This window comes from Carcharodon carcharias, chromosome 6 (assembly GCF_017639515.1).
Source record: "Carcharodon carcharias isolate sCarCar2 chromosome 6, sCarCar2.pri, whole genome shotgun sequence".
In the NCBI taxonomy this organism is placed as follows: domain Eukaryota; kingdom Metazoa; phylum Chordata; class Chondrichthyes; order Lamniformes; family Lamnidae; genus Carcharodon; species Carcharodon carcharias.
The window spans coordinates 167464505-167479166 of NC_054472.1; the positions used below are offsets into that span (position 1 = coordinate 167464505).

General features: G+C 40.1%; 1 protein-coding gene across 1 annotated transcript in view; it reads left to right on the forward strand.

Moving 5' to 3' along the window:
* Positions 1–909: 909 nt before the first annotated feature.
* The window catches only part of LOC121279426 (G-protein coupled receptor 20-like), a 38882-nt gene continuing 25129 nt past the window's right edge, over positions 910–14662 (forward strand). Inside the window, exon 1 of the mRNA XM_041190668.1 lies at positions 910–1007. The gene's annotated coding sequence lies outside the window, so the exon portion shown is untranslated. The remainder of the gene's footprint in view (positions 1008–14662) is intronic.

Consider the following 14662-nt stretch of genomic DNA (forward strand, 5'->3'; position numbering starts at 1 on the left):
CACTGCCCCCTGCATTCAGTCTATTCCCTTTTGGCTAATTTGTGAAGTTCTAAGTTTTAAAAACAGCTTAAGTATTAAGTTAAGTCCTGATCCTATATATATCAGTGACGAAACATTTAAAGGAAAATAATCCATCAAAAGGTGTTTTAAGTGTAAAACTAGCATTCGATCGGATCCCGTCAATTCTCTGACAAACATGTTAGGTTAAAATATCCCCTTAGCTTTGAGTTTTGAAAGTCTATAGATTATATAAAGAAAGGAAGACTCAGGGAAGCAAAGTATTTCAAAGTGCTGAGGTCCTGGGAAAGGATGAGTAAAATAAGAGACTTGGATGACATTACATCAACAGTTATGTGGGCTGCTAAATACGGAAGTTTATTTGAAAATTTGCATTGTGCTGCAGATTGTGCTGTTGCAGATGCTGTAAATCTGGAATAATGTCTTGTTAAATTTTAAGTAAGCTTTCAACAAAGTCAAACACTTTTAATACTGGATATTTTTGGTGGTTCTCATTTCTGTACACAATCTTGGCAAAATCTCATGCAGGCCAGTTTAAGGTGACAACTGTGTTACTTTAAGGGTTACAATTTGTGCTCAAAGTTTCATATTCTATTTCAGTCGAGGTCCTTAAACTTGAAAAATGTACGTGGCGTTTATTATGTCTTTTAAAAATAATCCATTCTGTAGAGTAACAATTTCAAATCTTGTCAATTTTTTAACTTATTTTACCAGTGTCACACTTTTTGGGGTTTTTTTTGTAGTTTAAATGTCATTTTCTGTAATCCTTCTATTGTTCTTCAGAACTATTGGGTGTCTGCAGTTCATTACATTTTACCAGAGCCATGCAGACTTTAAGTGAAAGGAAAGATTTGACGTCAACTGCCTCTAAATCATGTCTTGAGTTCCTCTGAGCCAGCCAAAGGCAAGTCCAAAACGATACACTGTGTGTCACATCAGAAAAGCATCTGAAATACAGAAGGAGCCAGCTGCTTTCACTGAGGTCGACTGTAAGTGAGTTCTGCTAATGTTCACTTTGTTAGAAAAGTTTTCATAAAGATAGTCAAGAAATGTGATTTTTACATTTCTCCTAAACAGAAATTTTCTAATTATACTGAGTCCTTGTTCCTTGATGATTTTAGTTAAACTTTATTACGGATAAACTAAGTGGTATGCTGATGCAAGTTGTGCCTTTTTAAGGTGTATATATTTATTTTGCCAGTAGTTGCTCAGCGTAGCTGATAGTGATGTGTTGTTATCCTATTTCCTTGGCTGTAGAGCTGGAATGTTTTAGTAAACTGAATATATTAGCGTAACGGATTCAGAGTTAGGTTTATTATATCATGGACACCATTTGCACCATTTCATTGTCTGTGTACTCGCTCATCCCAGTTAACTTTTCTACACTGGCAGATTACAGGGACCAATAATCATTAATAACACTGTCTATTACTCTTTTGTCGTTCATTTTTATCACAAACATGTTTTTAAAGGCTACATTTAAGAATAGTATCAGTGTAGAAGAATTTTCTGTTAATAATAGTAAGTAACCTCCCAGCATTTTTTATTATTTCTTTTGCCCTGTAGAAAGTTAAATGAAGCTCTGAGCCTCTATTGTGGAATCTTATGGATAAGTGGTATGGAACAAACCAGGATCACTAGTTATAACCACAGCAACTCATATTCTTATAGCATCCTAATGTAAAACAAATCACTCAGTACTTTTCAAGGGGGAAAGGCGAAGACCAGCCCAACATGGGAAGAATAAAGAGGAAATCAAAAAAATCCAAGAGATTCTGTAATATGCTTTTAAAAGCAGGCGGACCGTAGCGTGGCAAAGTAATTTAGAGAGACAGTTTCAAATAGCAGAGCAGCCACTGGGGAAGAGGAAGTAGAAAGCACGTTATTCAGGATGGAATGCACAGGGCCAGCACATATGGTGGTAGAAGTCAAAATAGGAGAAATCATGAATGAGCACAAAACGAAGATGAAGGTTTTGATATTGATGCATTTGCTGAGTAAAGAGCTTGGAAAGTGCAGGGATTATCACCGTTAGAATGAGAGGTGTCCTCATTGAAATATATAAGATCCTGAGGGGACTTGACAGGCTAGAGGCAGAAAGGATATTTCCCCTTGAAACTAGAACCAAGGAACACAGTTTAAAAATAAGGGCTCTCCCATGTAAGACAGAGATGAGGAGACATTTTTTTTCTCTCAGAGGGTCGTGAGTCTTCACGACTCTCTTCCTCATTGCACATTTTTAAGGCAGATGTAGGTCAGTTCTTGACTAAGAAGGAAGACAAAGGTTATCAGGGTAGGCGGGAATGTGGAGTTGGGGGGTACGATCAAAGCAGTCATGATCTTATTGAATGGCGTAGCAGGCTCGAAAGGCCAAATAGCCTACTCCTGATCCTAATTGCTACGTTCATACGAGGGTGAACTTGAGCACTGACATGTGAATGAAATGGAGCTTATGGATGAGGAGAGGTTAATGTGGACAAGCTTTGAGAAATTCTGGAGATTTTGAATGCATGAATTTGAAATTTTGTGGCAGTGAGGATGAAGTACTGTCAGAAGTAAGTGATTTCTAGAGGTAGAAAAATAGAGCCTCAGTGACAGACAAAAGTCAGCTCAAAATCAATCAAGGTTGCAAACTTCTTGGTTCAGGCAGAGGGGCAGTCAAGCAGCTTGATTAAGCCAAAAGCCAAAGGCACAGGAGGACTGAGAATGATAGCATCAGTTTTGCTGGAGTCGAGTTGAAGGAAACTTTGGCTATCCATGAGTTAATGTTGGGCAGATGGTCTCAAAGTACAGCAAGAGCTTTGGATTTGACGATGATGTTTGAAGAGGTGGAATTGGGTGTAAGATGAATGAGCGTGAGGTCAGTTTATGTCAGAAAATAGGCTTATGGAATGGGGGCAGGCTTCTTGAAGAGAATGGGTTTGATAAAGTCTGAAGTGTAGATGGGGAAGACAAGTGATAGGGAATGAAGGCTGAGGTTAGAGTAATGAATGGTGATGAAGAGGAGGCAGCAGGAACTTAGCTAACGTTCTGACTTTAAAATAGAAGAAGCACATGAGCTCCTTGCTTTGGTGTGAGATGTACAACTAGAGGTTTCAGGAGATAAATAACAGAGGAGGCAATAAAAGCTGTGGAAGAAGTTGAGGTTGTTCTTACTCTTTGGGATGATTCTAGAGTAATGGGACATCATAGGATAGGGAGTCAGCAACCTTTTGTGCCTGGAGAACTTTTTTTAAAAAACATTTCCTCAAATAAAAACTATTAGAAGCTGCAAGACAAAAATGCAGTATTTTTAAACCAAATACATTGAAAGTTGACAAGAATGTTATAATGCATAATTTGCACATATAATAAATAAAATAAACTTATTGAATTTATGTAACACTAGAGAAAAAATTGTAATTAAGATAGACCTAACTCTGAATTATCATGTTTTTTTTAAACTTTTTTTGTGTCTCTTTTTATTTTTTCTTCCTTTCTCCAGGAAATGCAAATTCATATGCTGAGATTAGACTTTCACCCCATGATAATAACATGGTTTTTATTTTTCTTGACTTACTTTTTTTGGGTTTTTCTCATGATAATGCAATCTCACTAAAAAAGGTTGGAAGTCACAAATGAGATGTTAAAGAGTTACAAATTGCTGACTCCTGTCCTAGAATAACATTTATAGAGAAGGAGTAGGATGATTGTATGGAACAGAAGAAGTTGTTTCAATATTGAAGACTGGGAACAATTGAAGTTTTAAAGTTTTTTAAAAAGATAATAATCCAGAAATTGCTCCTTCAGAATGTCACACATACTGCATACACAAGACTATAAAACAGATATTTTATTGTAATAGTTTACTTTGAATGCCACTATTGAAAATATACTTGTCTCTCATGCTTAAAGTGCTTATGTTTGTTTTATGGTGCCTCTTAAATGTGATACACAAGCTGCAGTGGATGTGAGGATCTTTTTTTTTAATGTAGTTTTCTTTCTAAAATGCAATCCTTGGAACAGCATGCATATTGCAAAATAGAGATAGAAAGAAAATATTAACACTAAAGAGTCTTGATCATAAGCTGTTTAAAAGTCCTTACTAAAAAAGTTAATTTATCATTTTACTTGGCTATTTCTCTTTCACATACACACTTAGGCACAGCCACACACAAAGATATACACACTCAATTTCCTTCCTCAATTTCACCATCTCTTTCACTAATCACCCTGTCTTTTACTTGCACTCAATCATTCCCTTTACTCTCACTTAATCATATTTTGCTCTCTTATGCACAGACTCAGTTTCTCCTTCTTTCACTATTCTTCTCTTTCACTGAAGTGCGTACTTCACCTTTTACATATACTCCATCTCTCTTGCTTTCTCCTTGTCTCTTGTACTTCTTTCCCTTTCTCCTCTTTCTCACTCAGTTAGGCCGATCCTCACCCTTAGCGACTAGCAGTGAATTCCAAAAATGAACAGCTTTGAAATATTGTTATATACACAGCACACAAACAACTTCTGGCCTCAAAAATTTCACAGGGCTCCTATCACTAGATGTTAAGATCAGACAATGGCAGGGCCTCATGGAAGTTGGAGTAAATGGCTATTTTCAGCCATTCATGTGCTTTCTCTGGGGGTTCTACCAATCTCTCGATGAAAGTTACGACAGAGAATTTCAGGGCCTTAAACCTATAGACAGGTTATTGCCACCATTAAAATAACAGGTAAAGTAAGTGCAGAGAACACATTAGTCATTAACACACGAATGGCTCAGTAGTTGCTGGAATGTCTCATCTGGTGGTGTGCGACATGAGCTGTACATCTTACCCCACCTCCAGGTAGTACACCGCTGATTGCTGGAAATGTGAATTGACAACAGCGTAGCAATGTCAATGTTACATCTGGACCTCATGGCAGTCAATGAAATGGAAGATAGAGAAAGAAACAGTGTGAATGACAGAAAAGGAAATAGCATGAATTAGGGTCAAATTAGAGCCAGAAATAGAAATAAAAAGAGGGGAAAGATAGAGAGTCAATTAAGAGAGAAAGGGAATACAGAAAGAAAAAGTAAGAAAAAATTAAAAGAAATAATCAGATGAAAAGGGAGTTGTAATCAAGTTGTGTTTGGAAATTGTTGATTCAGATGTTCACTTCAGATGTTCTGAGTGAAGGCAGAGTAGGTGTGCTCATTGTACAAACATGCTTGTGTTCTAAAGTATTGAACCAGCATGACCAGGAAAAGTGGAACTGAAGGAAGAGACAAACTTAAAATAAACACAATCACCAGCAAAAAAAAGTACCATGAAAACTAATGGGACTGAAGACTGTTGAGTTCCTTGTACTTGATAGCCCAATAGACAGAAAGCAGGAAACTGCAGGCCAACTAGCCTAACATCTGTCATTGGGAAAATGCTAGAATCCATTATTAAGGAGGTTGTTGCAGGGCATTTAGAAAACCTTAATAAAATCAGGCGGAGTCAAGTTGGTTTTTGAAAGGGAAATCATATTTGACAAATTTATTAGAGTTATTTGAGAACGTAACAAGCATGGTGAACCAGGAGAGGTAACCTATTTGGATTTCCAAAAGACATTCGAGAAAGGTGCTGCATAGGTTTACTGGACAAGATAAGAGTTTATGGTGTTGGGGGCTACTTATTAGCATGGATAGAAGATTGACTAACTAACAGGAAAGAGAATCAGGATAAATGGATCATTTTCAGGTTGACAAACTGTAATCAGTGGAGTGCCACTGGGATCAGTACTGCGGCCTCAACTATTTATGATCAACATTAATGACTTGGATAAAGGTGCTGACTGTATTGTAGCCAAATTTGCTGATGATACAAAGATAGGTTGGAAAGCAAATTGTGAGGAGGATACAAAGAGTCTGCAAAGGGATATAGATAGGTGAAGTGAGTGGACAAAATTTGGCAGATGGAATAGAGTAAAATGTGGGAAAATGTGAGGTTGTCCACTTTGACTGGAAGAATAAAAAAGCAGAATATTATTTAAATGGAGAGTGCAGAATGCTGCAGTGTATAGGGATCTCGGTGTCCTTGTATATCACAGAATTACAGAATTTTACTGGCACAGAAGAAGGCCATTCAGCCCATCATGTCTGCACTGGCTCTCCAAATGAGCATTATGACTAGTGCCATTACCCTGCCTTTTCCCCATACCCCTGCACATTGTTTCTATTCAAATAATCATCTAATGCCCTCTTGACTGCCTTGATTGAACCTGCATCCACCACACTTCCAGGCAGTGCATTCCAGACCTGAACCACTCGTTGTGTGCAAAAGTTTTTTCTCACATCACATTTGCTTCTTTTGCAAATCACTTTAAATCTATGCCCTCTCGTTCTAGCAAGTTAGTTAAACACGATTTCCCCTTTAGAAATCCATGATGGCTCTTCCTTATCTACCCAATTTTTCCATGTGACTACTACTTCTGTCCCAAATAATTGTTTCTAGAACCCTGCCCATCACTGATGTTAAACTGACTAGTCTGTAATTGCTGAGCTTATCCTTACAGCCTTTTCTGAAAAAGGGCATGATGTTTGCAATTCTCCAGTTCTCTGGCACCTCCCCTGAGTCTAAGGAAGACTGAAAAATTATGGACAGTGCCCCTGCAATTTCTACTCTCACTTCTTTCAATATCCTTGGATGCATCTCATCCGGTCCCAGTGCCTTGTCAACTTTAAGTGCCAACATACTATTCAACACCTCCTCCTTATCAATTTTGAAACTTTCTAGTGACAGGGTTTCCTCTTCTGTCACCATGGCCTGGTTAGCATCTACCTCCTTGGCCCCTTCATCCATGTGTGAATTCCCTAATATGCCCTACTTCTCCTTTTACCACCCTTTTACTATTTATATGCCAATAGAAGACTTTGAGATTCCCCTTTTCATTGGTTGCCAGTCTTTTATCATAATCCCGCTTCACTTCTCTAATATGCTTCTTAACCTCCCCTCTGAACCTTCTCTATTTGTCTTCGTTCTCAATTATATTTCTACCTGACAGATGTCATAAGCACACTTTTTCTTCTTTATCTTAATTTCTATCTCCTTTTTCATCTAGGGAGCTCTGGATTTGTTTGCCCTACCTTTCCCTTTCAATAGAATATATCTTTACTGTGCCCAAACCAATTCTTTTTTGAAGTTAGCCCATTGTTCAGCTACAGTTTTTCCTGCCAATCTTTCATTCCAGTCTATCTGGCCCAGTTCTGTTCTTGCCCCATCGAAGTCAGCTCTCATCCAGTTAAGTATTCTTACTCTGGATTGCCTATCGTCCTTTTCTATCATCATCCTAAAAACATACAATACAATGATCACTGTCTCCTAACTGTTCCTCCACTGACACTTGATCTACTTGGCCCACCTCATTTCCAAGAATCAGGTCCAACAGTACATTTTTTTCTTGTTGGATTGGATACATCCTGCTGTAGAAAATTCTCCTGAACACAATCTAGGAACTTTTGCCCTTCTCCACCCTTTACACTACCACTGTCCAAGTCTACATTCGGGTAATTAAAGTCACCCATTGTAACTCCCCTATAATGCTTACACCTCTGCAGTTTCCATGCAGATTTGTTCTTCTACGTCCTTCTCACTAGTTGGTGGTCTATAGGCTACACCGCGCAATGTAATTGCACCCCTTTTGTTCCTTAGCTCTAGCCAAATTTATTCTTCCCTTGAACCCTCTGGGACATCCTCTGTCTCCAGCACTGCAATGCTCTCCTTAACCAATACCGCCACCCCTCCTCCTTTCCTTCCTTTCCTATCTTTTCTGAACACCTTGTACCCGGGAATATTTAACACCCAGTTCTGCCCTTCCTTGAGCCAGGTCTCTGTTATTGCCACAACATCAGATTTCCACATGGCAATCTGTGCCTGTAACTCCCCAATCTTATTTACAATACTTCGTGCATTCACATACATGTATAATAACGCTTATTTACATTTTATTACTTTCTCCCTCACCCTGACTTCACCTATTAACTTACTATTCTCTATACTAGTGCTATCTGTCCCTCCCAGTATTTTGTGCACCCTGGGATTCCTCTCTAATATTTTCTCTTTGTCCCCACACCCCTTCCAAGTTAGCTTAAAGCCCTCCCAACAGCACTGGCAAGTCTTGATGCAACTGTAGGGGACATTGGTGAGACCACACCTGGAGTACTGTGTACAGTTTTGGTCCCTTCCTTAAGGAAAGATATAATTGCATTGGAAGTAGCTGAGAGGAGGTTCACAAAGCTGATTCCTGGGATGATGGAGTGTCTTATGAGCCAAGGTTGAACAGTTTGGGCCTATACTCTTTGGAGTTTAGAAGAATGAGAGGTGATCTTATTGAAACATATAAGATTCTGAGGGGCTTAACAGGCTAAGTGCTGAGTGGATATTTCTTCTTGTGGGGGAATCTACAACTAGGGGACAGCTAGGGAACTTAGGAACTGAACAAGAGTCATATTGGACTCAAAACATTAACTCTGTTTCTCTGTCCACAGATCTGCCAGACCTGCTGAGTTTTTCCAGCATTTTCTGTTTTATTGCAGATTTCCAGCATCTAGTCATCGTATTTTGCTTTTATACTTTCTTTTATTCATTCACAGAATGTGGACTTCACTGGCTGGGCCAGCATTTATTGACCATCCATAGTTGCCCTTGAGAAGGTGGTGGTGAGCTGCCTTCTTGAACTGCTGCAGTCCATGTGGTGTAGGTATACCCACAGTGCTGTTAGATCACATCAGCCATGATTTCATTGAATGGTGGAGCAGGCTTGATGGGCTGAATGGCCTGCTCCTGCTTCTATTTCTTATGATCTTATGATCTTTCAATAGTACATAGGAATTGCTGGATTAAAAAAAAGACTAAAATCCATCTAGTTTTGTCTTCTACCATTATGGTAGTTGCATAACTGAATGAATAGGAGTATGGATGTCAAGACTGGCATATAAAACTGCTAGGGACAATTTACTACCTGCAGGTGTGAGAGTCCACAGTCTAATTGTTCTCTTCCTGGGCTGCCAAGGTTATGTGCTTGTCTGGATCATAAATTGAGTAATTAGCAGGGTCCTTATGACATCAGTTACGAGCCCTGAATGACTACAGAGTGATTAATTCACAGCAACTGTGTTAATCCAGCAATAGCATGATATGCAATTAATTTCACTGGGGAGGTTCACGTGAGAATGCAATTATTTTGGTTTTGATGAGGCTAACAGAGGTGCACCACAAATTGCCCAGTAATTTGTGAAGAATCAAAACTCATGGCGTATCTCTCATCTTCACCACAAATTGACACTATTTTTGCTAACTAATTTTATGAGCACTTTGAACCTACCATTATTTTTCCAGCAACTTCTGGACTGTGCCTTTCATAGATACAGAAAAGATGTATTAGTGGGGGCCACAATCTTTATTGGCAAATCTTTTACATGTGTTTTCAAACAATATCACAGGTCACATCAAAATGTGTCACAGTAACTCACATATCACTTCACTTGCATGTGACATTAGAACAATGCGTATACCATGCAGCTGTTTGGTCACACTGTTCAGAGCTGGGTTAAAATGAGCTAATGAGTTGAGTTGAAACATATTTTCTTTTATTTTTAATGTTATTTTGCAATTCATTTTTTTTGCACGAGTTCCATTTCCCTTTCAAGTCGTTGCATCTGACAGAACATTTCCTGCTCGTGGTCAAAGTTATCTTAGGAATAATCTCACAAAACTCATAGGCTGAAAAAAAATTATCATCTGAAATAAAGCAGATGGATCTAGGGCTGAGGTGGCAGCCAGAAAGGGGAAGATGTGAGAAGGAAATAAATGTAACTGTAAAATGTGTTAAAAAGGAATTCACATGATAAGATTCGCTGAATATATATTTAAGGCAGCCTATGTAATGTAGTGCATGTAATGCAAACAGTGTCACAAACTGCCTTTCAGAATTTTACTTTTGGGACCAAGAAATCCTTGGAAGTTCCTAGCTGGCACAAGGAGAGTGGAGCAGAAAACTTGCCATCTTAATATTAGGCCAGAGACCATGTTCCAAATCCCAGAGTTGAGGATTCCTGCATGGCCATGGTTAGAGCATTTCACCTGCACAAGTAGGTCAGTGGCACTGTGCCCAATAGAACTTCAAAGTGGCATTGTACCCTGTCAGTGACAGAAAGGAGACCCTCAAAGAAAATCAGGAAGAGCAATTTTGGAGAAATATATCAATGCCCTCCAGAATCAACTACTTTTCCAATTTAATTAGTCTCATTGGGACTTCATGTCAGTTCTCAGCTAGGATGAGATCTGTTCCAATGTTGGTGAGACTACAACTGGAATACTGTGTGCAGTTTTGATTTCCACATTTAAGAAAGGATGCACTTGCATTGGAGGCAATTCACCGAAGGTTCCCTAAATTAGTCCCTGGAATGAGGGGGTTGTCTTATGGTGATGAGCTGAGTAAATTGGGTTTATATTCTCTGGAGTTTAAAAGAATAAGAGGCGATTTCATTGAAACGTACAAGATTCTGAAGGGAAAACAAAACAAAAACAGAATTACCTGGAAAAACTCAGCAGGTCTGGCAGCATCGGCGGAGAAGAAAAAAGTTGACGTTTCGAGTCCTCATGACACTTCAGCAGAACTCCAAAAGTAAAATTCTGAAAGGCAGTTTGCGACACTGTTTGCATTATATGCACTACATTACATAGGCTGCCTTAAATACATATTCAGCGAATTTTATCATGTGAATTCCTTTTTAAAACAATTTACATTTAAGTTCTGTTGAAGGGTCATGAGGACTCGAAACGTCAACTCTATTCTTCTGCGCCGATGCTGCCAGACCTGCTGAGTTTTTCCAGGTAATTCTGTTTTTGTTTTGGATTTCCAGCATCCGCAGTTTTTTGTTTTTAAGATTCTGAAGGGGTTTGATAGAGTGGATGCTGAGAGATTGTTTCCGCCAGTTGGAGAATCTAAAACACAGGGGCACAATCTCAGGATAGGGAGCCAATCATTTAGGACTGAGATGACGAGAAATTACTCCACTCAAAGAGTTGTAAATCTTTGGAATTTTCTACCGCAGAGGGTTGTAGATGTTCCATAGTCGAATACATTTAAGGCTGGGAAAGACAGATTTTTGGTGTCTCAGGGAATGGAGGGATATGGGGAGCAGGCAGGAAAGTGGAGTAGCAGCCCATGATCAACCACGATCATATTGAATGGCTGAGCAGGCTCGAAAGACCACAAGGTCTACTCCTGATCCTATTTCTTCTGTGGTGCTCTTGTATGTTCCTATAACAGCTCATAGAGGAAGGAATTCTCAGGGTAACCCGGGAACTCACTTGAATATCCCCTTGACACAGGAGGGCAGACAGAAGATCTGTCCATGATCCACCTCCCCTCGCTCCCACCCACACACACACCACCACCACACCCCCCCCCCCACCCCCCACACACAACCCAACCATGCCATTAGCAAAAATTTGGCTGAACAGAAAGCACAGCCTCAGTAAAATTGCATTCCCCCTCATTTTTCAGTCCCCGGTCCAGAATCTGCCAGGTTTCACCTTTGCCCCACTTAAAATTTTGATGACTTAAACATATGTACAATAGAAGGGAAGACCATTTCTCACACTCCACTCTGCCTGCTCTCTTCAAGAGTTATCCATTTTCTTTTATAGTCCTGCTTTTTCCCCAATACCTTTCTTTTTTTATTTTTCAAATGTTGATCTACTTCCCCTTTAAAGGCTATGATGCATTCTAATTCCATCATTGGTTCTGGTACGTTAGTCCATCTTGTCGTAATCCCACGTATAAAAAGAATTCTCCTAACTTCTTTCAGCGCTGATCTTAACCTTATGCCCTTTTGACCCTTTCTAAACTTGTTCTACAATGCTTCCTGTGCACTGAACAGAAAACAACAAAAACAATCTACACTATCCAAAATAGTGGATTAAATGTTTAGCTTTTGTTTAATTTCTTTTCAGTCAGCTTCCAGCTGGAAAAAATGATGTGCACTTCAGGGTATATCCCAGTTCAGGCCAAGGCCAGAACAGACCTTGGACATTGGTTCCTTGTCTCCATTTCTTACACTTAAGTGGAGTCGCAAGAAACTAGTCATCACAGAACCAAAATTGATTTGAGTATACAGTTTTTTTTTTAATTCGTTCATGGGATGTGGATGTCACTGGCCAGGCCAGCATTTATTACCCATCCCTAGTTCAGAGGGTCCATTCTCACACAACGTTTAGCAGCCATTGCTGTGGGTCTGGTATCACATGTAGGCCAGACCAGGGTAAGGATGGCAGATTTCCTTCCCTAAAAAAGGACATTAAGGAACCAGATGGGTTTTCACAACAATGGCTTCATGGTCATTATTTGACTTTTAATTCCAGATTTAAGCTGAATTCAAATTCCACCATCTGCTGTGGCAGGATCCAAACCTTGGCCCCCAGGCCATTAATCTGGCTCTTCTGGATTTACTAGTCCAGCGATAATACCACTATGCCATCACCTCCCCCTAAACTTTGCTACAGTGATAGTCATGTTCTGATGTCTTGTGGTAATACAGCTGAAACTACCACAAGCTAATAACTTACCATAAACGTTTTATAACTTGATTGTTAGGGAACTTAGACTTTTACTAAAATAACAATATGTAGGGGTTAGTTCACACCAACAGCAAGACATAAGGCAATAGTTGAATCAAAAGATTCCACTTAGGCAGGGAGCAATTAAAAGAGCAATCTTCATTTATATAGAACCTTTAAGATACAGAAACATCCAATGGCATGTCATAAAGGCAAAAGAAAAATATGGACACCAGATCAAAGAGGGAGATATTAAGAGTAGTGGCCAAGCTTGGACAGAGTATGAAGCAGTTTTAAAAGAGAGGGTGAATGGGTAGAAGAATTCAATAATGGAATGATAGCGTGTGGAAAGTTATTTATCAACATTTTCCTTCCTCCTTACCACATCTTCCCCAAACAAGTTTCGCAAACTTTCCCAACCAAGAGGGAAGAAGAGAACTGTCTTGATGTTTCAGTCAGTGTTACTTTTTGGTTGGCTGCTGAAAACTGTTTGAGAATGGAGCCTCAGCAGGTGAGCAGAAACCTGAAGCCTCCATTCCACAGTACCCAAAAAAACACTCAATTGTGGAATGATGAAGTGTGTGAGAACATTCAAACATTAATTTTAAAGTTACCACCATTATTCTGTTTTTTTAATAAGGTATTAATATATATTATTTGGAGTTTATTACCAATGCTGGTTTGAGTTTGAGCTGCTTACTGATGATGGCATTTCCTGGCAGGATTGTTTCTCAGCTGTTCCTCGTGGAAATTACTTGTCATGCATGAAAGCTGTTCCAATCACATTTGCCCTGCCCTGTACTTTTATCCTCTTTTTCCTTTATCTATCTATCCAATCAAATCATAAATATTAACCCAGGGAAAAATTCCCCCCTCCCCCCCACCCCCAACACCCCCATCAGGGTGGGAAGCGCGAGAGCGGGCGCGGGTGAGCACGCCTTCAATTAGCCGCAATTTTACATGGGCGGGCCAATTAAGGCCCGCTCAGCATGACGTCCGCTTGGAAGCGCTATGTGCTCCCTGGGCAGGCGGGGAGGATTCCCTCAGCCAGGAGTGCGCTCTTTCACCCATGCGCATGAAGGAGCGCACGGATCTCCCCGATTTAAAACTTTAAATAAAGAGGTTTAAAAATTTCCCTGCCATGTCCCCTCATGACCATAACTTTTATTGAAAGATGTGATTAAAATTTAAATATCCTCAAGAAACCTCATCCCGCCTGTAGATGAGGTTTCATGCTTTTTCCAATGCCCGCCAGGTCTCCCGGTCTGAACGCCAACCCTAAGGTTAGACAGGCATGTCCATTAATCACCTTAATTACTTTTTCAACGGCCTCAATGGGCCGTTGACAGGTCAGCAGGTGCACAGCTGACTCGGCTGCCCCCCCTGCCGACCAGAAGATGGAAATGACACGGGGTGACGTCAGGAGTTCCACCTGGCCCCGCTCGCCAACCGGAAGATCCTGCTCTGCTCATAGTTACTGCCTCAATCACTACCCCTGGAAGTAAATCCCATAGCTTCATAGCTCTGAGTAAAGAAGTCCTGTTCTAAATCTCTTACACTTAACCTTGAATCAATGATCCTCCCGCTCCTGTTCCCACTCTAGACGTCTCAGCTACTGGAAATGGCCTGATTATACCTTTTCTGTTCTGTCATTGCATAATCTTCAAATTTCCATCATATCGTCCATAACCTAATGAATCAGCTTGCCGCAGATGAATCCCCGCCTTCACGTTGAGGATACCCTCCATTGTGTTGTGTGGCACTACCACCATGTCAAATGAGAGGGATTTTGCATAGACCTAGCAAGTCAAAACTTGGCACCCATGAGGTGCTGTGGGCCATCAGCAGCAGCAGAATTGTACTCAACCACTAACTGTAATCTCACGGCCCGGCATATTTCCCACACTACCATTACCACCAAGCCAGGGTTAAATGAAGGGTGCAGGAGAGCATGCCAGGAGAAGCACCAGGCATATCTAAAATTGAGGTGTCAACCTGGTGAAGCTATAATACAAGGCTACTTGCGTGCCAAATAGCATAAGCAGCAAGTGATAGACAGAGATAAGTAATTCCACAA